The 25,798-nt window shown below is 46.3% G+C and overlaps 1 protein-coding gene across 2 annotated transcripts in view; it reads right to left on the bottom strand.

Annotated features, from left to right (window-relative positions):
• Positions 1 to 25,798, bottom strand: part of znf438 (zinc finger protein 438) — a 39,253-nt gene that overhangs the window by 5,715 nt on the left and 7,740 nt on the right. Inside the window, exons 1-2 of one of the 2 annotated variants that reach the window (XM_068709554.1) lie at positions 13,310 to 13,403; positions 11,722 to 11,807 (exon numbers count right to left, since the gene is read on the bottom strand). The gene's annotated coding sequence lies outside the window, so the exon portion shown is untranslated. Of the gene's footprint in view, positions 1 to 11,721; positions 11,808 to 13,309; positions 13,404 to 25,798 lie in introns of those variants that run through there. The other variant, XM_068709553.1, reaches the window with a different exon arrangement.

Genomic DNA, 25,798 nt, shown 5'->3' on the forward strand with positions numbered 1-25,798 from the left:
GGGGGGGGGGCTTCTTATTGCCCCCCCACTTCCTGGAAGGATCAGCCAGTGGAGCGTGAAAGCTGCCAAACGGCAGGATCTTTACTAGATGAAGAGGGGCTCCCCTCTTCATCTCCCCCTCCACCGACCGGCACTGCAACCTGGCCGAAGGCAAAGAGGATGCCCCAGAAAAAAGCCCTGGATTTACTTCATCATCCCCTGTTCACAAATAAGGTTTCATGGTTATCCAACGGGGAAAAGGCTTTTTCACTCAGTGGATCACCATTCTGACTGTGTTGATACAAAATACTGCTGAAGTCTTCGGGGAAACTATGACCTCAAGAGTGAGGTTTTAAACAAGTCTATATTATATAAATCTACCGTACACTTTCCATCCATCAATCAAAAGCCACAGGTATGGCTTTAAAAACAAAAGTCCCTTCATGTATATCAATACTGAATCTTGATATCAAAGGGAGGGAGAGATTACAGAGGAATGCATCAAAGGGCCTAATTGTAAACAGCCTGTGAAGTTTGAATTTCACATTATGACCCGACTTTCAACAGCAACGTTTGATACAGGCACTCCACTCTGTAATAATAATCAGCATTAAGTGCAACAATCTGGAGGTGTCACAAAAGGCAAATATTCAACAACATAATTTCTCAATAAAAAAACCCTCTGCATTCATTTTCAAAGCAGCCGGAGCAAGACGCTTTATGCATTCAAAAAGAAACTCTGCAATGGGCATATTGTTTAACAGCTGGAAGTGTTTCTGTGCGTGGAGATTATTTATACAGTACCCCTACCGCATTACGACTCCATAAAACTGGAGATATTCCTTCTCTGTGTGGATAGTTGACTCCAGCTTGACTGTGACTTTGGCTGACGACCGAGTGGAATAAAACCGTGGGATGAGTGTTCCTCTTGGCATATTATGTGGCTCCAGAAAGTGGGAATTTGGGGTAGAGGCAACGCTTGGCGATTAATTCTGCCATGTGAAGGTTTACGGTTGGTGTGTAAAAAAAGGTGTGTATCAACAGCTGGAGAAGCAGAACCAGTAGGCCTATAATCCTTTAGTCACAGATGATTCAGCAGACGTCACCTGACACCAAGTAACTCCACACAAAAACAAGATGTGTTTTAATAGATCCCTTTGTCTTATTCCACCTGGAGAAGTAGCTAAAGGGTCAGTTAGTTAGTTACTAAAGGGAGCAGCATGTCTTCTTTCAACTTGGAGATGGCTAAAATTGTAAGAAAATCAATGCAGTTGATGCTAGACAGTAAGATAGCATTAAATTCATCACCAGCACCCTAAGAATGTAGGAAGCACTTAAAAACACAACGCTTGTCCCGCCAATTGTTCTCATTACTATGCAAATGTGTTGAGGAAGGTGATCCCACATCTAATGCGATCATGTACACAGATTGTTTCTGTCGTGATCTGTCCTTGGCTGCTGTGTCTACAAGCGTCCGTACACAGACGTGTTTGCTCAGACACACAGACGGCACCATGTCATCGGTGTCCCCGGCCTGTAGCAGGAGGACGCAGGGACAGGGAGGAACAGGAGGAACTAGACAGCAATTATTACCATCATTTCATCGACCTTATTTTTGCCAAATTAATGTATAAATGGAGATATGCGACTGTACTGACGATGTTAGCCAGCTGATCTTCAGCAGGCTGTTTACCATGTTCAACATCTTAGTTTAGCGAGCTAACATTTGCTGATAAGCACTACACACAAAGTACAGCTAAGCTTGAGGTTTTTGGACATGAACTAATGGGTAAAAAAGAATTCAGTCATTCTAAATTTGAGAGAATTTGTCAACTTTTCCACTTTCAATATTTCCAAAGTTATTCTGTACCAATCATTCAGTGTAGGTGGTTCTGGATTCAGCCACTTTCTAGTGATTGATACTTTGACTTGCCTCTGAAACGTGGCCCTGGTTAAGAGTCTCCAAGTTCAGGAGTATTTGAGTCTTGAATACCGTGCTTATTGATTTGTGAATGCCATTCCAATATAAAATCAGCATGGGACATATATGGAAATGATTTGCCTCCATTGAGCCACATTGTCTCCAGCATGTTAAACTCATATTTGTCTCCTGGTATGGGGTCTTACAATATCTTCATTTTTCCAGCAGTGTTCCAATCCATGGACTTAATTTAGTTGAAAACTGCAAATCTCCCCCACGAGTGTCCTCAGAAAGCCCCATTGCTGCTTCCTTTGCCCACTTTTTAATGTACGGGGCGTTTTCATTCTTAGCATAAAAGAGAGTATTGTACAATCTACAAGAGATTGACTAACCAAAGACTGATTTTAGGATTTTGTAAAACTCTGCTTCTGCTGTTGATAAGGCTGCAGGTCTGCACTTATGTTATATAATAATAACATGATGTCGTAACTGGAGGGGTCTGAAAAAGTCTGGTGACAATCCAAACAATATCTATATTTCAGTCTGGACTGGTGAAGTGGTGGATTCCTAGAGCCATTTCACTAATATGGTTGAAAATAATGAGGGAAGACAATCGAGTAGGTTCCATAGGCTGGTTCATTCCAGGCCTAGAGGGCCTTATTGCGAAGCATAACATTTACTACAAGTGTGTTTGTAGTTTTCAAATTCGTATCGGAGAAGACTTGGTAAGAAAAAGCTGCCAAGACCAACTGCATCTGTAACTGATCCGGCAGCAGCTGGTATCAGTCCTGATTCCCGGAGGCCCTGAAGCCACCAGTTTAACACATCCTCACACTCCCTGGGCTCTACGACAGGAAGTAGGCCGATACAACAGGTGAGCTTCTGTGATGAAGACTATGACTGTACAGAACGGCGCAGTCACGATGACTCTACAGAATCTCAGTGCGCCTCCATCTGCATAATCAGCATGAAAACAACTCTCCTTCTCCAGCTCAGTCCCCTGAGAGACGGTTGAGAAAAAGGCTTTATTCACTCGTTATGCACCAGCGGCGGTTAGCTCGCCCTGCGTCATCCTTCTCTGCCTTGCTGAGGCGGTTCTTGTTCACAGCGAGACACAGAGAAAAAGAAACAAACTGTCTGAAAGAAAACCAGAGAGCTGGGCCTGCATCTGATCCCGATGATCTAGACTCAGATGGGACAACGGCAGGGACACTGTGGTCAAACGCAGAGACAAAGCAAAGGCTAGTACTATATCAAGACGGTGTCACCATGTCCTCCAGTTGGTATTTTTAACACTTTTCCAAAAAAGGGACAATTCAAAGAAGTCAAAGGCTTGCAAAAATTACATTTTCAGTTTTTCAAATCATCTCCAATCAATTGAATTTGCCTCCAATCAAGTTCTACAGTATCTACAGATACATTATCTTCAGGAAACTATACAAAACACAAGGTAGACCTAACTCACTTATGCATGAAATTCAAGAAATTCATATTTCTAAAAACATGTTTTCTCTTTGTAATTACGGGTTTCTGTGAGTGGACAAACGGGCAAAAGGTACCCTTAATCTAATAAATCTAAAACACAAAGTGAGCAAAAAGTGAAGGGGTCTGAATACTTTACATGTAAACTAAAATGTATCTACATCACATTATAGGACTCCGGCCCATTAACCAGTTTCAGGGCTTGAAGATGCCCTCCACTTCAAACCTGTGTCTAACCAACTGGTGCTGAGGTCCGACGGGCCCGTCTGGATTCTGAGGGGTACAACACAGCAGGGCAAGGGGAGAAATGTGCAGGGAGGTCACAGATGCTACTCAATCTGCTGCTGGATTTGAAACGCCAACCGCTCTAATCTGACTGGGGTCAGAGGTCAGGGCTAGGGTGATGCAAAAACCCTGGTTTCTGGAGAGAATGTGAGACACAGGGGGAGAGAGAGAGAGAGAAGAAAAACAAGGTGGGGGTGATCCACAGAGACAGATTATCAGGTAAAGCCAGAGGGGTGAGAGGTGAGGATCTGCTGTTTATGCTGGAAACAGGTCAGGGTTGAGCAAGAGGGCAGTGTGGGGACGGACCAGGCATCCACCGGGAATGGAATGAAACGGTATGAAGTGAACTGCACACGCTTCAGCTCACACCTTCAGACCTGGACCAGCGTCACGTGTAGAGGCGCTCCAGCCGAGACCGATGGGCCGACCCGCCAGAAACCACCTGCCTATTGTTAGCCAGCGAGAGGCGAAAGCAGCGCTCTGTGAAATGTCAAAACACGGAGAGCGCTGTGTTTTCATCCCACACGCATTCTCCTCCGACTCTGTTTTGTCTCGCTTTTGGCCCACTACTGTTTCAACTGCATGGTCCTGGTTTTGCTCCCACAATAGTGCACGGGAAAAAATCAAAAATCAAATGTGAAGTGTTTTGAGGAAAGCAAAGCAGGGAGCGGAGTAGTGTGAGGTTTGTTATCTCCCTTGTAGGTGAGAGCAATGCTCATCTGGGACTCGAAGATAGAGCCTGGAGATGGAGGGGGTCTGGAATGAAGCGTGTGGTGGGGAGGGAGGGCCAAAAAACCCCCATCAGAGGCCAATCTCCCCCAGGTTTTAGCCCAGATGAAAGGCTAGGATCTGGGCTAGATAAGAGGGCAGATCACGGGGGGTCGGGGCCAGCCGGCTGTGAGAAGCCATGTCCAGCGGCCATCTTTCAACAACCTCCTCCCTCCCTCTCCCTCACACACACAAACACAGCATGTTGGATTAGTGAACCTGAGAGGTAATTAAAACAAAACAAATTTAAATTCTCTCTCGCCCTTTACAGACCATTATTAAAACAACAATAAAAAGGGACAGTCAGAGAATCTTGCGGTCCAAGAGGGAATTAGATCATTCCATTTGTTTTTTCCTCCTGAGTGAACTTAAGTGTTATCTGTGCTCGATTGCTTCTTCCTGCACGCATGCTAACTGCTCATCTTTGCTCCCCAGCCTAAGGTGTACGTGTGTGTACGTGTGTGTGTGTGTGTGTGTGTGTGTGTGTGTGTGTGTGTGTGTGTGTGAGCGAGCTAGGGGTCTGGAGCAAAGGCAGTCATGGGGAAAATGAAATCACTGTTTGCAGAGGTCCTTGTTTCATCCCAGAGCTCTGCTGAATGAGAGGGAGAGAAGGTGAACACACACACACACACACACACACACACACACACACACACACACACACACACACACACACACACACACACACACACACACACACACACACACACACACACGATTTGGTCGCCTCAAACTGCTGCTTTTACCTTTTCACGGCGCAAACCAACAGTAAAAAAAAAATAGGACATTACAGCATCATATGGTATTCATGGCATGCGCACACGCACATGGCCTGTTTCTCACACACACACACACACACACACACACACACACACACACACACACACACACACACACACACACACCCACCCATATGTCATCCACTGTCACCTGAGCAAATCAATGCAACTGAGAAATCCATTCCAATTAGGGTCCCGCTGCTCTGCCCTGCATGTGGATGTAGATTAATCGATAGAGAAATCCCTCTGCTAACCCGCCGTTCCTCTCGGAGAATACGCTGAACCGAGACCCTGGCTGCTTTGCTTTCATTGAAATAGAAAGAAAAAGAAATAAAAACTAATTCACTAATCATTTTCTTTCGTATCTAAACAAGGAAAGGCAAAAGAAAAACTCTCCCTCCATGGCTTAAGGATTTCAGAATTAGCGGTCACTGCAGACAAGCTGGACCCTCGGTAAAACAAAAACTAAAAGCGAAGCTCTTTGAAGGCAGGATGCTGTAAACCCTGACAGCCAATGACCTTTGACCCCATGTCCAACAAGGCCATGTGTCCTCCCCGGAAAACTGTAACGTCCTCAATCATCCATGCTCGCAGATGAACCAAATGAGCACTCACTCACACACACACACACACACACACACACACACACACACACGCACACGCACACGCACACACACACGCGCACACACACACGCACACACACACGCACACACACACACACACACACACACACACACACACGGCTGCCGGCTCAGAGCTGTGAGTGGCGTCGGCGTGGAGCGGAGGTGACAGCAGTGTGTCCTGAGTGCGCGTGTGTTCAAGGTCTTTGGTGTTAACGTGCTCCTCTCCACCTCAGGCTGCCAGCACTGCGTTAGCCATGCTCCACACTGAACCTTTACCCGACCTTTCCCTCTGCCGTGACATTTGGACCCTTCTGAATAGGTCAAACAGCACTAAAGAGTGGCGGAGAAAGGGAAGGGAGCTGCGGGAGGAAATGAAATAAAAAGAGAGGAATGAGGGCCGTCGGTGCAGGAAGGTGACGACCGACGCTGCGTGGGAATGTGTAAGAAAAACAAACATTGGGAACTGAAAGTTCAAATATTGCTAAAATTCCCACAATTGGACCTTCGAACCGAGGGGACCATTTCAGAATGCTTTACTATCCCATCACTCAGTGTGACGGCATGTGAGAACTCAAGTCTGTGGAAAAACACCGGCAGAGTCCCAATATTTTGAGTCACTGATGTCAGGAAGCTGCTGCGAGGAACAGGAAACGACGATGTGCCATAAGATTGCTACAGAAGTCGATAACGCACATGAAAGAAAGGGCAAACTGGTGGATGTATGACATGCAAGGTGAGCAGATAAAAGCATGGTGAGCTCAGTCAGATGTAATGTAGGACGCAAGGTGGAACATGAAACAAGCTGTCCCAGTGTGCTCACAGTGAACAGGGAATAGTGACTTTGAAATGGTGGCTACACATAGTTTGACACGGAATGACAGAGATGGAATAATGACCTGATTTAACCAGCGGATTTGTGTGGACTTGGACCGATCGGTCACCCTCTGAGAAGCATCAGCCTAAACACCAAGACCCCGTCCTCATTCCAGCTGGACAAGACAATACCCAAGACAAATTCTGTGACCACCAGCTGGTTATAAAGACCAGCAATGACTCCCAAAAAGGAGTCAGACCGTAGATCACGACGTTTCAAATTTCGAGAGGCAGGCACTAGGTCAAGTCACACTTAACCCTTCACTACCCCCCCCCTCCTCCATTAGCAGAATGTACTATGCTAATGTTAGCTCCACAGGTTTCTACGAAGAACGTAACGTTGTAGAAACGTACATCTCCTTCCAACCTCTCCGGGTAACGAGTATCACTATTAACAACATTTAACCATCACCAGCTCCACATCCACCACACCAACATCAAAATGAAGAAGATCTGAAAGGACTGCATGAGAGTCTATGGAGCAGAGCCGGATAGTCGTCTGCGATCAGTCTGCGTTCGAGGTCAGGACTAAGCGAAGCGTCAATTAAATAATTGAAAAGGACACGCACTAGACTTAAGGGTCCCCGGAATGCTTCAAACCAAGTCTGAACCCCTTTTTATCTAGACAGTGGGGGAGTAAATGTTATAACTTTCAAAAAATAATCCAAAATGATGCAGAGTCCCTGAGGTATAAAAGTAGACACGGTCCTCGTGTTTTACGGTTTCTATTTTTTTTATTCTTCACACAACTACGTCGATCCCTTTATGCGTGAAGCGTATGAAACGGCGAATGCCTTTGAGGACAGACTGTCGTGTCACACTTTGGAACCGAGATACAACATTCATATCAACGTCGTTACGAACACAGCGATATTCTCACTCCACAACCCAACCAAAGCTACATGAAGGGCAGCTTGTTATGTCACATGACTCAGAACATGAGGATGCTGCTGCAGGACACCTGTCATTTACTGTCTCCCTCCAGTTGACACGTCTCTTCTATTTGTTCTATGGAAGAAAATTCATCCGTTTTTTAATCAGGTACCGTTACAAATATGAAGTGTTTTTAAAATAGCAGATAAACACAGGTTGCGCACACACACACACACACACACACACACACACACACACACACACACACACACACACACGACAGGACCTGCCCATTTCCATCTAGCTCTGTCCTCCTGTCCTCTCCCTTCACCCTTCCTTTATTAACTCACACAAAGAAAGACGTGCATTGCGCGCTGTAACACATACACAATATGTAACACATTGACACACAAACACTCCCAATCAGGATCGTGAATGTTTTTGTTCCCGTTGGCCCTGCCAAGGAAAAAGGGGATGCCACCGCAACCTCTAGTGGGACGCTGAGATAACACCTGCGTTCCCGGTCCCACCTTAATGATCACTCCACGCAATGGGAGCACTTTAATAGGGGCTCTGGAAGGAGGGAAGGAAGGAAGCTGCCAGCTTGCTAATTTTAGGCACTCTGCATCTCAGATGAAACGCTGGAAAAGGCAGAGAGGAGGCGTGGAGAGGCGGGGAAAGTTCTCCGTCTCTCACTTTCTCGACTTTTTGCATCATGTCTTTCTAACTATCATTACCCTCTGCATCCGCTATGAGAAAGAGTCTCACAGCTCTTTGATTCTCTGAATCATTTCTCCCTCTCTTCCTGTTCCCAGCCCTCCCGCTCTCGCTCTCTCTTCCTCTTCCCGGCTTTCTCTGTCTCTTTCTCCCCCTTTTCCGACTCTTTCATTCTCACCTCCCTCCCCTTCTGTCGGTACCTGAGTAAATAAACAGTGTTGTGTGGGATGCTAATTAGAGCAGGTTCAGGGACGTGACGAGCCCAGAGACGGATAAACAGCAAGGTGAGGGAGGAGAAGAGATGAGATGGAGGGGGTGGAGGTGGAGGTAACCCACCCCAAGGGCAACACGGCGCAGACACAAACACGTCAGCTTAGCGGTGAAGGACGTGCAAGAGTGGTTTTGGCTTTCAAGCCAACTTTGGGCGGCTTTGAAGCGAAGGGCGGCAGCAGGGTGGAGGAGGATTTTGAAGGGGCTGCGACGGAGTGAAGGGCACTAGCAGGGAAGGGGGCGCGTGGTGGAGCTTCAGCCACGATTAGAGGAAGAGGGAACGTCGAGCGAACTTCCTTAATGACGGATGCTCCAAGAGACCCGGTGCGAGATCAAAAGAATATGCAGATGATCCTAACCGTTCTTCTCCTGTTGAGGTGAGCCTGGGTTTCCAAAAGCAGGTCAATGTGAGGCAGCTTTACTAAGTTAGTGAGACCGAGTGAAACCAATGCTTCATGTCTTAAAGCTGCATTCTCTCTAGTGTCCACCAGGGGGCGACTCCTCTGGTTGTATAGAAGTCTAGTCTAAAATGACTCTACTACTCTCTTGATTTATTCCCTCAGTAAACATTGTAAACATGGTAACTTCAGTTTATCGGTTGCAAAAATCAACAAAACGGCGACAGCCGTAATCTAAGATGGCAACGGCAAAATCTGGGTTTTATATCATCAGTCTGTGTGACGTCACGATGACTGCGTCTACTTCTTATATACAATTGATTGCAACGCTAAACTGTCAAAGCAAGAACAGACTTTCACCAGACAGGCTACTCAATGACCGTGTCACCTTAATTAAAGGTCTTCATGAATTTAAGTGAGTGAGTGTTTTGAGGAAGTCTTTTTAAATAGCAAAGTTTGTTCAAAGGTGCATGTGTTCAAGAAGTAGTGAGATCGGCATGAGTCATGTGAGAGCTTTTAAACATGTATTTTGATGACGTTTTGCTGATGTTTAAGGCTCCATTTACTTCCATTCATCAAGGCTTTTTTATGTTCTTTGATTCTTCGTCATGCAACAAAAACTACTTTTTCTTCACCAATTCCAAGTCACACGAGGTGAGTAATTGATATTCAAATGGTCATTTTGAAGGCAAAGTATTCCTTTAATGGTATTATCTTTTACAATAAATCCTGAGCAACATTACATGTGACATTGCAACAGAACTGCACACTTGAAACTTGGATTTAAGATAGAAATGCGAGGAGATGAAGCTTGTAGCTCTATTTCACAGCAAGAACTTCCCACAACCTGAATCTTTAAGGACTTTATGAGGCTTTGGTACGACTCTCCTCCTTGTATATGCATTGCATTTTTTTTTTTTAAAGTGGGACACTTTAGATGTGCTTCAATGAAAAGGCGAGAGTGCAGACATCATGTTTATACGCCGTTGCGTAGCGGATCGAGGTAATCATGTCATTTCAGACACCTGAGAGACCTGCGGCGGACTTGCACTTCGCCTCTTCTGACACGACTTGAAATTCTGAATTGGACTCAAATACCTTGAAACTTAAATCTGCTCCAAGAGACTTGGTTCCGACTGAAATCAGCCGAGCGTTAAACCAGCACAAGGGGGCTGCGTTGCTTCAGGTAGGAGGCGACGGATGAAACACAGTTTAATAGACCCGTGAATGTGAAGGCCAGCATTACATCCCCCCCCCCCACCTCCTAATCACCGTGGTTGAACACTTTAAACTCCGTGGAACGCCTACTGCTGTTTATAATCATTTGTGTTCTATTGTTTCTGCAGATCTCCAGCAGCCCGAGCTGCTCAGCGGAGAGGCTCAGTGGTCGACAGTGCAGCGCTTGTGTAAAGAGCTCCGGGGTGATGGTGTGTTTAACTGTGAATGTAAAACAAGACTTCACTGGAAGAAAACAGCACAAAAGCTCCATCACATTTTTTTCCCGCCCAAACAAAGTCTTCCGAAGAGAATTGGGTTTTTAATTTTCAGGGGTTTTTAATCTTTCAAAGCAATTTTGCTTCATGAAGATTTGGTGATTCCCTTATGTGTCTGTCTGTCTCCGTCTTTGTCTGGAGTCCATAAAGTGAGCATCTGCTCAGGTGTCGTTGTTGAGTTATTAAAACCGTAGGAAACGCTGTCTGGCAGGATCAAAGCCGGCCTTGGACCGTAATGATCACTGATGCTGCTGTTAAATTAACCAGACGGGAGCGCTGTTCACTCTATTGGGTGGTGGTGGTGGTGGTGGGGGGGGGGGTCTTACTCCACTGGCAGAGGTGGACCAGGTACAAGAGAGGAGAAGAGTCCCGGGGAAAAAGAACCAGCAAGACACAATGTCAAGAGAATCGTGTAAACGCCGTCTTTACTGTTACTCAGAGATGTTTTATGATTAAAAGACATCTTATGATCCCGGATTACGACAGATTGGTAATGACAGGTGGTGGTGGTGGTGGTGGGGGGGACCTTGCCGTTACAAGGGCTTGCGTAAGCTTTTAATCTCATGTTAAATCCAAAGCAAACACTGATGGAGAGACAGAGAGAGGAGAGGGAAAGGTAGAGTGGATCACGATATATATCTAAGAGATTGCGGAGGAGAAGGGGAAATGGAGGGAAATGTGATGGCTAGATAGATGAGCTATTTTTATAATGAGGTCAGTGTGAGCTGTGGGATTTCATTCTCCTGGGACACACACACACACACACACACACACACACACACACACACACACACACACACACACACACCATCACACACACACACACACACACACAGACACAGACACAGACACACACACACACACACACACACACACACACACACACAAAAGGGAACTGTGGCGATGTATCTCTCCTGAGTGGGGCTGCCTTTGTCCACAGGAGGAAGAAGAAGGAGAATATGAGGAGGAGGACACGGGCAAGAAAATTACAAACCCAGATGTCAGAGAGAGGATTTTAAGGACTTTTGATGATAACCCGATTGGTCGGAGCGGTTTTATTTCCTCCCTCAAAGTGCTGGAACAAGAGGGCCGATGTTACATAACAAACTGACATGTAATCGTCTCGCGTTTGTTTCCGAACAATCAAACAGATTCCTCCTCTCCCATGACTCCCGCTGTCTCACGTCCTGCAAACCGTGCGAACGCAGTGACAGAAAACGCCGCTACCTTATCGTATCCTAAAACAGCTGAAGTGTTTACCGATTGGATGGTCCCGCCTCCTCAGCTGCTCCTCTTTCTGGGTGGTGCCCACGTGGTGGTCCTGTCCCCCCCTCTCCACACTCCCCCTGTAAAGACATAAAACACTGACATTTAAAATAAAGTGGACAAAATACATAAAAAAAAACACAAGGCTATATATTATTTAAGCTATAAATAATACAACAAGTCATTATTATTTATGCTATTTAATATTGTTAATTCATTATAGAATTGTTCATTTTAAAGCATCCCTTGTCAAGAGTCGTATTATTTCTGAATGGCCGTTTGCCCCACTTTCATTTTCATGATGTCACTTTTCACAACACTGGCGCCGTCATAAGTGCCCGCCCCCTCAGCCAAAATTAGCCAGTTAGCTCCCGTTAGCTACAGCAAAAACAACGTCAAAGTAATTCTGAATCTACCAAGTAAAGGCTGCGGCTGTAAATACACACAGTATACACGCTTATAATATACTTAAACTCTCCTTTTATTTATCTTAATGCACGCTACCTAGCTAACGAGCTAACTAGCTGGGCTGGCTTGTGAGCTTAGCGCGAGGGTTGGCAGCTGTAGCTAGCTGGTTAGTTCAGTGTTGTCTCAGCAGCGTTGTGATTCTTATCAGTTTCTCAAACCAAACCATCAAAAAGGAATGGAAGACATTGTGAAGAAAATGATGATGAATAATGCTTTTTTCAGTTTATTAAGGTCTATGTTTAAATATAGTTAATGATATGATTATCATTAATAATTTAATGACGCTTTAAGTGTAACTTCACCACCAGGTCTGCGCTTCAGTCCACCCACTGCATAATGTTGAAAGATGGAGATAAAACCTGCTTCAGGGTCTGACACACACAACCAAACCCACCTCCGTGTGACGAAAGCCTCGACAGACAGGAGAGCCAGAGCTAATTAAGGAGCTAACTAGCCAGCCGCTAAATGAGCTGTGACTGTAAAGCTACACAGTGGTTCAAATAAAGTAAAAAGCATAGAGGCATGGGGGAGGGCCGAGGACGGGGGTCTGATTAGAGGGCATTAGTATCGATTCATTTCATGACTTTTATTAGTCAAAAACCTTTGAATTTATCTCAGAACTGACATCGCAAGATTAAGGCTTCGAGACAGCAAACGGCGCTTTGAGCCATTTTCAAACATAAAATGCAGATTTTTATAAATTTGGTAAGAAATACCAATATTAACACTGATGGATGCATTTCATCACAGTGCATTTAAATCATTTAGTTTACAGCTTAAACAACATGTTCAGGTGTGCAATTACTCTTTATATGTCCATCTAATCGTGACCAATTTTGTGCTCCATAAACTATAACCAAAAAAAGATCGGGGATATACTATAATACTTTGCATAGGATGGAGCAATATTCCAGAAATTCCTGGAAGCATTTTTTTTAAATAGTTGAAGGGTCTCTCATGTGATCTGTTGAGAGAGGTATAAAGAGTAGCGTGGTGCGACAACAATGTACATACAGCAGCGTCTCTCACACACACACACACACACACACACACACACACACACACACACACACACACACACACACACACACTCTCTACAAAGTCTCCCATGTACCCCTTTGCTCTCTCTAAATGCCTGTCGTCTTGGCCCTCCATTAAGCCGAGCGTCTCGTTTAGCCAGTGTCTTGGCAGTCGGGGACGCGGGGCTGCCCACTCAGTCAGATCCAGCCGTATTAAATAAATAAGGAGCGCTCTTCTGTGTAAATTATTCATTTAACACGCCTTATCCTCTTCCAACAACCTTGTTAGAGCAACTCAGGAGTGGAGAGGGGGGGGGGGGGCAGACACCGTGGCTCATGTGCGACTCAGCAGAACCTGTGGTGCATCTCTAAGCTCTCTGGGCGTTCAGTGGTAGGGGGGCCTAATTCGCCCTGACACCTCCTTTGTTTCGGGCAGGAAAGAGTTGCATACACACAGCCGCACATTTGCCCCGCATGCACACACACAAACACACACACACACACACACACACACACACACACACACACACACACACACACACACACACACACACACACACACACACACACACACACACACACACACAAACTAGGGGGAAAAAAGAGCACAAGAAAGGGTTTTTAGTGCATATTCATAGAATAATCATTGTAGTTGTCTGGATAAATTATTGAGAAATGGGAGTCCAGGACACGCCATGCTGGAACCGCGCTCTGTTTTTGTGTGCTGCATGAACTCAAAAATCAGACAAACGCAGCGAGTCATCCACTCGAAACAAGCCCATTCTAATGAGGCGGGATGAGGACGCTTCATGCTCACCGTGAAGAAAAGCACCGCTCTGGATATTAAGCTGGAGGACACACAGAGCAGCCATCGTTTGTACGACGCCAGTGACGTCGCTTGGTATTCTCCGTTCCCCCAAATGTAATTATTCAGTTATTTAGCTGTTATTCATGACAAAAAAAACATTTATTCAAGGGGAGTTAGGATGTACGATAATGAAAATTATTTTGAGGCTACGCATGTACACAGTACACAACTTCTACTTCAAACATTGAAGATCACAACGAGGGCAGCTCCTCAATCTTCAGGCTAATTCAGAAACCAAACTGCAAAAAAAACAATTCCTAATACCTGAAAACTCCAGTGATGCTTTCAGTGGCAATCTCAAAAATAAATGTCTGTAAAGAAAATAATTACTCAGAAAATGAGGAAACACAGTAGTGACTGAGCCTGTGGAGCATTAATGAAAGTATTGCTATTTGTTGTTTATATATTTGCAGTTTTACAAAAATGTGCCAAACTAAATTGCTGCGAATGCAAATTTTAACATTGTCTACTGTTACAGCTTCACGTTAAAAGCATTTAACCGGTGAAACACAAACAGACTTTTATTATGAAGTAGTCACAGGAAATGTGTCACCAAGTCTGCCATTCGGTTATTCATCCCAGGTAAGAGGGTATTAAAATGAGTAACATGACCTACCTACAATTTATTTAATTATTAGTTATTTATTTAGTTGGTCACATGTCACAGCGAAGGCAGTTTGTAGAAAAGGGCAAGTAAACATTGTAAACATGAGTTTATGGTCTCAATCTCTAGTTTACAGTCAATACAGCATGATGTTCATTTAGTACATTATGGTCCATTTAGAGTCACACAGACCATAAAGAGGAGATGATTTAGGGGCGGGGCTACACGCTGATTGACAGGTCGCTGCTACGGCAAAATAATTGAAACCTTTTTCTCGCTTAAAAATGTCTTACTCAGCGCTCGTTTGTACTTTGCTCCACCCTCTCCTGTCACTTTTGGTTTACAAAAAAAAACAACAATCTGGAGATGACCAAAAAAATAAACAAGATGGTGATGTGGCAAAAACAAAGATGGCGATGGCTAAAATGACAAAATCGAGGTTTCATCTCGACTTTAAATGTCAAAGTCCAGGGCTAAACTCAAGAGAGCTCCGACTGCAAAGAGAAACCAAAAGTGAAACACAGCTGAAACTGAGTGGGAATTTCAATGGTTAAGTTGCAGAACCACCCAGCACGGACAGAACCCCCTCCCCCCCCCCTCTCTACTGTTCAGCCTACAGAGCGGGAGGTTGTTATGTCAACTCTGACAGTGCTCATTACCAGCCCCTACGCTCTGAATCAGAGCTAACAGGCTTTGGCCCAAGCAGAGGCCAGCTAGACCCGACTGGTACAATGGGATCAGTGTGTGTGTGTGTGTGTGTGTGTGTGTGTGTGTGTGTGTGTGTGTGTGTGTGTGTGTGTGTGTGTGTGTGTGTATGTGCTGAGAGTTAATCACAAAATGCTCTTTCATTTCCAAATCACACCCCGAGGCCACTGTACATTACAGAGCCTCCGATGCCCAAATGCAGGACGACACATCTCCGGCTTATTTTCCCGCTCACTCGCAACCTCCTCCGTACGAGGGCTGATCACAGCCAGCTTCTGTTTCATCACAGCGCTCACCGACTGATGTTTGGATGAGCTCCGAGAGTTCGCACATTGGACAATTCTGTGGTTTGAATGATGAAACATGCCTTGGTTATTCTCATGGTGCAATCTGTCAGCATATGTTAGGACACATTTGTGCGTCAATGGCAGGCATCTCTATTTTACCTCAGTAGAAAGTACCACGGTGTATAAATACTCTGTTCAAAACAAGTCCTCATGTAAGAGTACAAAGCATTCGCATCAAAGTACACTTAAAAGTAACAACAGTAGAAGTATTTCAGAATAATGTACAGCGTTGGTTTACAATGATTAATGTGTAAAGTAGGAGTCAATATGAATTACTTAATCTACTGCTGGGTAGTCTAGTCCACTAGAATACATCAAAAAGTATTAGCTGAGTTTCAGTTATAGTTTGTATTAATAAATCAGAATCACTTCAATTGCCAATTAAATGTAATGAAGTAAAAAAGTACAATATTCCCTTCTGAAAGTAGTATAAAATGGAAAATACTCAAGTAAAGTACCTGAGGATTGTGCTAAAGTACAGTTCAGTATTTTGCTTTCAGAAGTAAACAAGTGGAAAGAAGAAAACAGAAAAAGGAACATCTGTCCCCAGAGACGGAGTGTAACGATCACACAGTCCTAAGCTTGTCTGGTCTCCTGCTGCTATCAGATGACCCCCCCCCGTCCAGTAACCAGCTAGCTATGTCAATGATTACACTTCTGATTAAAGCTTCCCACTTCAAACGGGCCTCGACATGGCGGCAGGAACACAGAGCAGCTCGTCCGACGCGTGTTTGTTTGTTTGCCTGGATGTCATTACGCCCAGGCTCTGAGGACACGCCCCAGGCTCTGAGGACACGCCCCAGGCTCTGAGGACACGCCCCCGGAACGACACACAGAGCGCCACTCTGCACATTACAGCCGCTCCTCCCTCGCTCCCCCCCTCCACCTACGTTGGGTCTATTTGTGTTGCTTTACATCCAGAGGGGGAGCGTTTTGTAAGGCAGAGGTGGGGGGGGGGGGGGGGGGGGGGGGGGGATTTATTTCTTGGAGGCTTACTTGAGAACATTGGTGGTTTTGCATCAGGCACTGGAAAGAAAATGTTACGAAAAGCTTTTTTAAGTCCAATTTCCATGTCAGTGTTCTGTTGGATGAAAAGTCTTCTAATGTCTTAGCAACAGTGTATCGACTATCACTACGTCTAAGTCTGGGCATGTCCTTTACATCACTGTATAAACAAACTGCTTTTTCCATATATATATATTTTTTATTATTATTTCTAGGCAGAATGAGAAACACAAAAGTGTGAGGTGTCCCACAGCTGCAGCACTGCAGCCTAAATTAGACCCGGACCACATGAAAAGCTGTCGTCTCTATTCCAGGCCGGGGCGGGAAAATTACAGCCCTGCTCTCTCTACTCTAGCATTAAACCTCAATTAGTGCACAACTACACCGGTGATGTCATCACCGAGGGACCCAGGAGCCTTGAAAATGAGGGGGGGCTTCGCTTAACGGCGAGAGAGAGGCGCCCCGTAACCGAACCGCCTCGAAACTTTCAGGTTCCTCTCCGAGGGGCTCGGCGGCGGAGACGACGAACGGCTGTAGGTTCCAGCCAGCTGGCGAGAGACGAGGGTGATGTTCTTTTGACGCCGCCTGAAAAAACAAAAAGCGGTAAAAAAAAAAAACAACCTGTGGCCAGGTTTGGCTAAATTCACCAAGAATTTTAATCCAGAGTCGTGACTGGAGTTCTCCTAAGAGACGAGAGGTCAGTGAGGGAGGACCTCCAGTGACCTGGCAGGAGACACAGGAGGAGGTGTTTGTACTGCCCATTCCTCAGAAAACCACCTCTATTACACTCACATAATCATACGCTGAGGAAATATTACTATTATTATATCTATTACAACCTGGGTCGTATTTTCATGAAATTGGCCATCTTCTACGGAGGATAAGGTCTGGGTTCCATTCCATACTTGTGCCTCATTTTCACCGCACGAGGTGGCTCTGCTGGGCTCCACCCACTGACTGCGTTTAAATGAACCAGATATTCACATGAGAAGTATTTCTCAGCTGATCGGCGTAGCGACGCCGTGTGAATCACCTTCAACGGATCATGGTAATTACTTTGTGGAGTACAACATCATAACCGATTAGAAAAAGAAAAAAAACTAGTCCAAGTCTATAATAAGTAATGTAATAAACCTGGATTATCCATTAACAGCGCTCTAGGTTTCCAACAGGAACATAAAAGCCTGAAAAGAGCACTCCCTGGCTGGTTATTGTAGTCTAATGTAGTCCCTCTTGCTGCGGGGTCATTGCTCCTTCATGTCGTACAAAGGAGGGAGCGACTTCAACCAAGGCTCAGCATGGGAACGCTCCCAGGCACCACCTCCTACCTTTCTCCTCTTTGTAACGCAGAGAGCCGTTCCCCACGCGGTGTGAATTATGCATCGCGGCTCCCAGCAACTTCTCACCGGGTTGTTCAAGCGAGCTGCCCGAGGACCGCGAGTCCTCTTCGGCGTACCTCCACCTGAAGAGACGGAGCGCTCTCACATCTTCAAAGAGAAGTCAATCACGCCATGGATTGTGAGTACCACCCAGTGGGTTTACACAACTTTCACTCGCTCTCTCGCAGGTGCAGAGAAAGGGGATGGGGCCCACATTTCTCAGAAAGTGGAACAGGATTTTTTTTTTTTCTTTTAAAGCCAAGCTCCGACAAAAACTTTCGAGCAGAGGGTGGGTGGGGGGCGGCTGAGATCAAAAGCCTGCAAGTTCCTGGCGAGCGGACCCAATCAGCCGAGAGGGCCAAGGAGAGGAGGAGAGACAAGCGCTTCCCTTTTAAATTGATCCCACTGAGACCCTCAAGGTTCCCCTCGCAGGACTCGCAGAAAAGCGATAAAAATCTGGCCCTGTGGATCTGACGAGGAACTGGGAGGGGAGAAGGCGAAGAAGAAAGACGGTTTTTGAGGGGGGGAGGGGGGAGACACAGAAAGAACAGAGGGGAACTGGTAGGGGGGGAGGGTGAGGGAGAGGAGCCGGTTGAGGCAGATCAAGGGAAGATGAGGGAGACGAGAGGGGTGGGCTCGTCCTCCGAGGATCCAGGGATCGCCGTGTGCCAGCGAGGAGCCGGAGCGGGGAGGGCCGGCGCTATCAGCCATCAAACCCGTGTTACACGTCTGACGGCGTGCTCAACCAATCAACCGCGGGTGCATCTCTATTCTGCCCAGGTCCTTGGCAGCCGAGACGTTGGACGGGTTCGCGCTGGCCTGAGATCAGACTCTGGACGAGGCTGGTGTCGTTATCCGCAGCATGTTGGGGTCCTCAAAAGGAACAAGCGCTATCAGAGCAACCCAGAGACCCAGCAGCCTGCCAGACACACCGCAGACCTGCCCAGCCACCAACAGCAGCACAAACACACAATGAAGCCCCGTGTGTGTGTGTGTGTGTGTGTGTGTGTGTGTGTGTGTGTGTGTGTGTGTGTGTGTGTGTGTGTGTGTGTGTGTGTGTGTGTGTGTGTTCGCTCCAATTCCATGGATGTATTTTGTGGTACAAAATGAAGTCATTATCACCAGGGCTCCACAGTCAAAAGAGGTAACGTCTGTCACATGTCAAGACCAGAGCCAGATGAGCAAATAATCACCTGCGAATGAAATCAAGTGGGATCTAAAAATACATTTGTTCTCAATCACATTCACCTCCTGCAGCTTTGATATTATAAATTCCACATCTTTCTCATGACTTTTCAAAGCAGGGTTGGACCAATTCCATGACCTAAAACTATGATTTCCTTCTGGTTTCTTATGTTGTTTGTTTTCTCAGAACGTGCTGAAGGGGTAAACAGCTTAAAGTTGGGCTGCGACAACAAAATGTATCAAAATAGCTGAAAAACAGAATCTGATTCGATTAATGTGCAGAACACGCGAGTGCATTCTTGTATTTTTGCAAAAAGGACCAACGCATACTGGAAAAGAACTAGTTCTGTTGACTGTGTGAAGGCTAACAGTCGGCCGGCAACTGTAAAATGTGATCAGCGGTTCTGTTGGAGTATTCTAGCAGCTTTATCTCACGTTCTACGATCCATTGATGAGAGACAACAAAGACAATCCAAAGAGCTCTGAGAGAGAGCGGGGAGGCGGTGCGATGCGGCCGTGTGACGGCAGGCTTTTTGCAGCACATTCAACTTTGGACGTTTTGAACTTTTGCCTTTAGACGCATTTTACAAACTAGACCGTTCTAAGCATACTGCACATGTAACAAGAGGAGCAGGAGGGAGGTGAAATCAGAGGGAACCGCTACACCAAAAAAAGAAAAAAGGCACTCGGTCAAAAGGAGAACTGGCAGGCTAATCGCCGGCATAATAATCCTGCGTTATGATCCGAATGAATATTACAGTAGTGAATGAACAAAGAGTGTGATTATCAGCTACTCCAGTAGCAGCACAACTCCGCTCTGTGACTGTTGCAGGCTGCAATGAGCCAGCCTAGCTGTTGTGATGGATAGCCGGTGCTGAGCATGAATAACTTAGGGTCCTCATAAATAAGCGGATCTCTACTAATATCATTAAAGGCGCCCCGGGGGCTGACACGCCTCCTTTATCCCTGTGCACCAGCTGCACCAATCAGCCTCCTTTCCCCGTGACAGACGCCCTGAAATCAAGGAACTATTTGGCGTCGATATTTTTGACATTTCATTCAGCCGATTCTCCAGACAGGGCCATTCATTTAACGGGCTGAATGGTAATCGGCAGGAGAGGGAGAAATTCAAAGTTACGTGACCGCGGCTCGGTTGCCACAGGTAACCTTTTTGGAGGGACTTAGCGTTGCAAATTGATTGCCGAGAGCGCAGACTCATCACGAGTGCTAATTTTCAGAAGCAGTGCACGGCAAAGCTGGGAAAATAAGAGGCTCTATTTATAACAGAGGGAAAGGGGAGAGGGGGGGGATTAGCTTGTCATTAGAATAAAGAGCGCAGAAGAAGAATCAATTTCAGGGGTTTAAAAAGCTGACAAACACAGTTCACTTATTCTCTCTCCCTCCTCTGGCTCTCAGCTCACCTTTTGACTGAGCAGCCTACGGCTCGCAAGATACCGAGGATTCCAGCCTTCGCGATAGCTCTTTTAACTAAGGGACTATTCAACGACACAACGGCTTGAAGATGGTAGTGAGTTGTCCTCATACCACCAAGACCGGTGACAGTTACAGCTACCAATTTCTCAAAAACATCATATCACTACTTTCTTAATTTGAGAAACAATAAATTAATTTACTTCCTGTGGATTAAACAAATAGAACTGATTGTTTGTGAATTGTCTCAATGTATATTAGTCAGTACGTGGTTTGTTTTAGCCTGAAGAGCCAAACAATCACAAACATCCAGGTAATCCGAGCAAGACCGTCACCGCCACGACATCAGTGACCACGCTGTATCCAAACCGTAGTGCAGAGGAGAAGGGGCCCCTCGTTATGTCAGCAATGAGACATCTTAAAATGCTAAAGATGGCGACACACGGACGGGCTTTAAGGGCAGATCATACAGGTGGGGTCAGCAGCAGCAAGACGTTATCATTTTCACCATTCACACCATTCACACCCACCTGGTCTCTGTACTGGTTGGAAAGAAATGTTTTCCCAGCATGCCTTTGGGAGCTAGACCAGGAAGGAAGCCTGGGGCTGGTTTTCAGGCAGAGAGGCGAGCGCTTTACCCGATCACCCATCGCAACGAAGCCCTCACCCTCTGACCCGGGCCTTCATGTGCCCGCTGTATAACCTGGGCAAGTCTCGGGGACAGGAACCACACAGGAAACGTACGCAACTCGACACGAACAGGAACTCACGCAAAAGAGGGGGGGGGGGGGGGGTAAACTTTTTTTTTTCCACCAACCAAACTCCGCAGCTAAGGCGAGTTCCCGAGGCACTGGTGCTTTTCTCTTTTCAGCCTGGGCTCACGTGGAGGAGCTAAGCTGGCTGTGGGAGGCAGCAGCGGAGGGATTTATCATTCAGAAGCAGGCCTCCAAAAGCAGGGATAACCTGAAGACAGCCTCCCGGTGTCGCCTGCGGAGGATGCTGCCAAAGCTCCTCGAATGACTGATACAGTAACACATATTCAATTAATACACAACGGCGGACAGCAACACTGAACTCTCCGATCCGATCCGCTTACAGAACATCTAATAGCATACGGGGAGGATGGATATTGTGCTAATTTGTCTTGTCTGCGGAGCGCTCTGACAGCCCCATTGATGCCTGCGTCTTTTTAACATGAGGTTAGTGGGTGTTTGGCCTCCCCTCCAGTCGTTTGTGAGCTGCAGAGCCTGGAAATGATTAGGCCTGGGAGGGCAATTAGCCTGAGCAACGCTGGGCTAAATATAGTCCGGCTTGGCCCAGCTCTGCCCCTGGGTCACATCCACACCGCAGCCTCCACGCAGGCGTGTTACTTCAATCTGGATCCCGTTTGTTTCATGACTGATGCGAAGGCCCCGCTGACTCAGGCGAGATACCATAACTCAGCCGTCGATCAGCTGTCTCGGGAGGGAAGGAAGTGAGTGGGAAGGTGCCGTGGAAGAAAATATGAAAGGGGTGACGTATTAGAAGGGAAGCACGTGTTAACCTCGATATCAAGAGAGTCAGAGAAGCATGTTCCTGAAGTTGACTGACTCGTATTTATTTATTCCCTCGCACTTTAAATGGGTCGACATGCCGGGCCTGGCTTTTTCACGATCAAACCTTCAGCTCGAGCACAGCCTCACTTCCCGAGAAACGCTGCGTCAAACGAACCACGGTTGGGAAAACATGCTTTCCCACAGCCTTACACCAACCGAACGGAATGCAAAGAAAGAAAAATGCTTTCCCATCCCACGTCTCCCTGCCCCTCCAGTCCCCGTATCTCCCACCCCCTGTGAGAAAAAAGAAGAAAAAATGAGTCGAGATTTTATCCTTAAAAGCAGGAGGTTCGCCCACTCGTTCACCTGGGACGGCTCTTGGACGGCGGAGGCAAGCTAGAAGGTTATAGGAGCCTGGGAATGTTTAACATCAAGAAAGCAATCAGAACGTAGCTGGAGCTCTGGGAATTGGACAGGAAACGTGGAGAGTAACCCCTTCCTGCCTGAGAGGAAAGAGAAGAGGAAGTGATTTGGGTTATGTGACGTATTTCAGCTGCAACCTGAAAGGCATTAATAATAGGTATACTAGATTTTTACAAAGGCTTAATTTAACAAGACTTTTTTTAAGAGCCTGAAAAGAAACAGTTTCACTTCTCTTGAGAGTAACACTTTTTTGATCTCTAGCTACATCCTCGCTCAGAAAGGTGATGTGTGAAGACCCAGGGCTCAAATGTGATACAAGAAAAGCACTGAAAAAAAAAGAAGAAAAAAGGTAGTGGCCTCTAAACTCAACATCCGCTTGAATTTTCCCATCACAGTCTCGACCCGGTGTGTCTTCCGACAGAGCGTGTGGACCGAGGTGAAACATAAGTGGAAATGTTCCGGCGCTGCACTGAGCTCAGCACAAATTGCACAAGACAGCTCAGGAAACAGGCGTTTGCTTTGTACCCTGAGCAGAGAACCAGTAAGTTCCACTGTAAGAGGTCTTCTGACCCAGACACACAAACCAAGCCATGGTTACATACAAGGGGGTTTGCCAGACTTCTGATTACTGACACGGTGCATGCATACACATGTGTACGGCACCCAGGTTACTACAGGACATACAAACATTGTCAGATTGTTTGTTTCCCCCCCAAGTTAAAGGCTATTATACACATATGCCTAGGGCTTTTATTGTGAAAGGTAAGAACGGATGGGGTGGATCTGGTCTGTGCTGCCTTGTCAAAGTTGAATGGAGTAATAAAGTTTGCCGTCTTGGTTCGGACTACAGAGCCTCCGAGCAAAAATATAGTGCGCTACTCAAACCGCTCAGCACGTGATTGGTTGATGCCTTCAAAAGTGACAGCTTGTAAAAATATACTGCACGTTCAAATTAATCACACAGGGCGAATAAAAACACCCGGTGTGTAAAGGCCTTTAGTGGTGTTCTGCGCATGGCATTTGTGATTCATAATGTTAAGCTTTCTGGTGTAAAAACTTAACAACCGGGTATCAGATCTTAAGCACGCATCTGAGAAAAAGATACAAAAATTGGGGACATAGTGCCAAAAAAAAACACAAATACAACCAGGTGAACCGGCAGGCGGACAAAGCTTGTTTTGTGAATGGAGAACATGTTTCCACTCAGTGAGTGGAACTCTTTTGACCTGCTGGTGGGGTTAGAGGAAAGGTCAGGGGTTCATTAGGATCCATCCTCTCGGGTACATTAATAACGGAGAAAAATGTCACGGTAATCCATCCACTGGTCGTCAACAGGAGCAGCACTGGACTGACTCACTGACTAACAAACACTGCCACCCTTTAATAAAAAAGACGGGAGTGAGTGTGGCTATTCTAAAGTGAATCCAATCGCGTCTTCAAACAGTGTTAACATGACATGAGAGAGCGCTGCAGCACTTCTTCAAAGTCCAGAGAAGCATTCTGCTCAAGGAGCCGCAGCGTTCAGAAAGCCGACACAGTAATGACAGCACCACCTAAACGCTGACTACCAGGAAAAAAAAAAAACTTCATCCCAGCCATGGATCACATCCACCGTGCGCCACTATATGAAACTCCCCAGTAAGCCCCAACATGATGGCCGTACCCATAGATGTCCCCGCAGCTCGTAGCAGCAGAATAAACCTGGAGAACACATCCATATGAAGGGAGTTACTCCGGCAGTGTGCGGCGATGATAAACCGGTGGACATGACGGCGCCCTGTTTAGAGACCGTTTGTTAATCTATCATTTGCCACCAGAGGAAGGAGATAACAGTACGGTGTGGCTTACAGTCAGCGCGGCCGCCGAGGAAAGATCGAAGCGTGTCCTTGGAGTGACATTATTTATTGAAATAAATTCACTCAGGCTGAAATATGTATAGCGAATGCATTATGAACAGTGCTTCTGATGGAGCAGCGAGGGCTTTAACGCGCCGGAACAGTGGCTCTCTCTTTTCAACAGATGTCCCTTGTGTGACACGCTGAGAGGAGAATAGAGAGGAGAGGGTCTGAACGCTTTACTTTACCCCCTTTCATGAATGGAAGGGATTTCCGTTTGATGCCCTCATTTGAACGTATAGACAATTTAGAGTCGTCCTCCGAGCAGAGATTCTGATCTTAATTACTTCGTTAATTAGCCGTGAGGCTTAGCCGGGGAGAAGCCTTGCCCTATCCAAGGGGGGGGGCTCCTCAGAAGCCCCCGGATCCTCGCTCCCATTTTTAGAGCAACAATCCTGCACTTGTGACACTGATGGGCTCTTTTTTCCCCATTTTTCCTCAAATGTCAGCAAACTCCATAGAGCTCCAGCTCTCTAATTTCTACCGCCGGAGGAGAGCGGTGCGATTCAGGGTTCTTAATCCCCCCCCCCCTTATAGACTTATATCACACAGACGCATTTCACAGATTCACGTTTATCGTTTAACCAATGAAAAGAGGGACGGCCGGTGCAACATCCAGCATGCTCCTGCGTGATAAATGAGGCTCCTTCGCTCCGACTACCTCAACCTGGCGGATCGATCGGGCGCTTAGCTAATCACAAAGCAAAGCCACAGGATAAAAAAAGAAATTAAAAAGGGTCGTCATAAGCATCGGGTGAACTCGCTGGACCAACAATGGCGCTTTTCATGTTGTTCGTACCGCTCACTCCAACAAGGCCTCGCGGGAAGTCGTCGCTCATCGAGGCGGACCGAGCGACACCTTCGCCGGTTGTTCTCTGGAACGAGAGGCGCGGAGCTTGAACACAAGTAGGTGTTTTGGCACGCGGGCTAGCTGGAGCCAACGGCAGGCCGACAGAAAGGAAAAGGTAAGGTCCAGCTGAGGCAGCTGCTTACCATTACTCCGCCTCCCCCCCCACCCCCCCCACTCTGGCAGGAAATAAGCAATCATTTAGTACTGACAGGTGCATGCTGAACCATTGCTATCTCTGCTCTCAAACCAACCAAATAATGGATTACAGCAGTTTAGTATTAACCTTAAGCCTCTCAAGTATCTTCGCCAAGGTTTGTCAACTTTGTACCTTTTCGGAGAGCGAACGTATCAAACATG

This window comes from Cebidichthys violaceus, unplaced genomic scaffold, assembly GCF_023349555.1.
Source record: "Cebidichthys violaceus isolate CVI_PGR_0920_01 unplaced genomic scaffold, fCebVio1.0.p SCAF_15, whole genome shotgun sequence".
Classification (NCBI taxonomy): Eukaryota; Metazoa; Chordata; class Actinopteri; order Perciformes; family Stichaeidae; genus Cebidichthys; species Cebidichthys violaceus.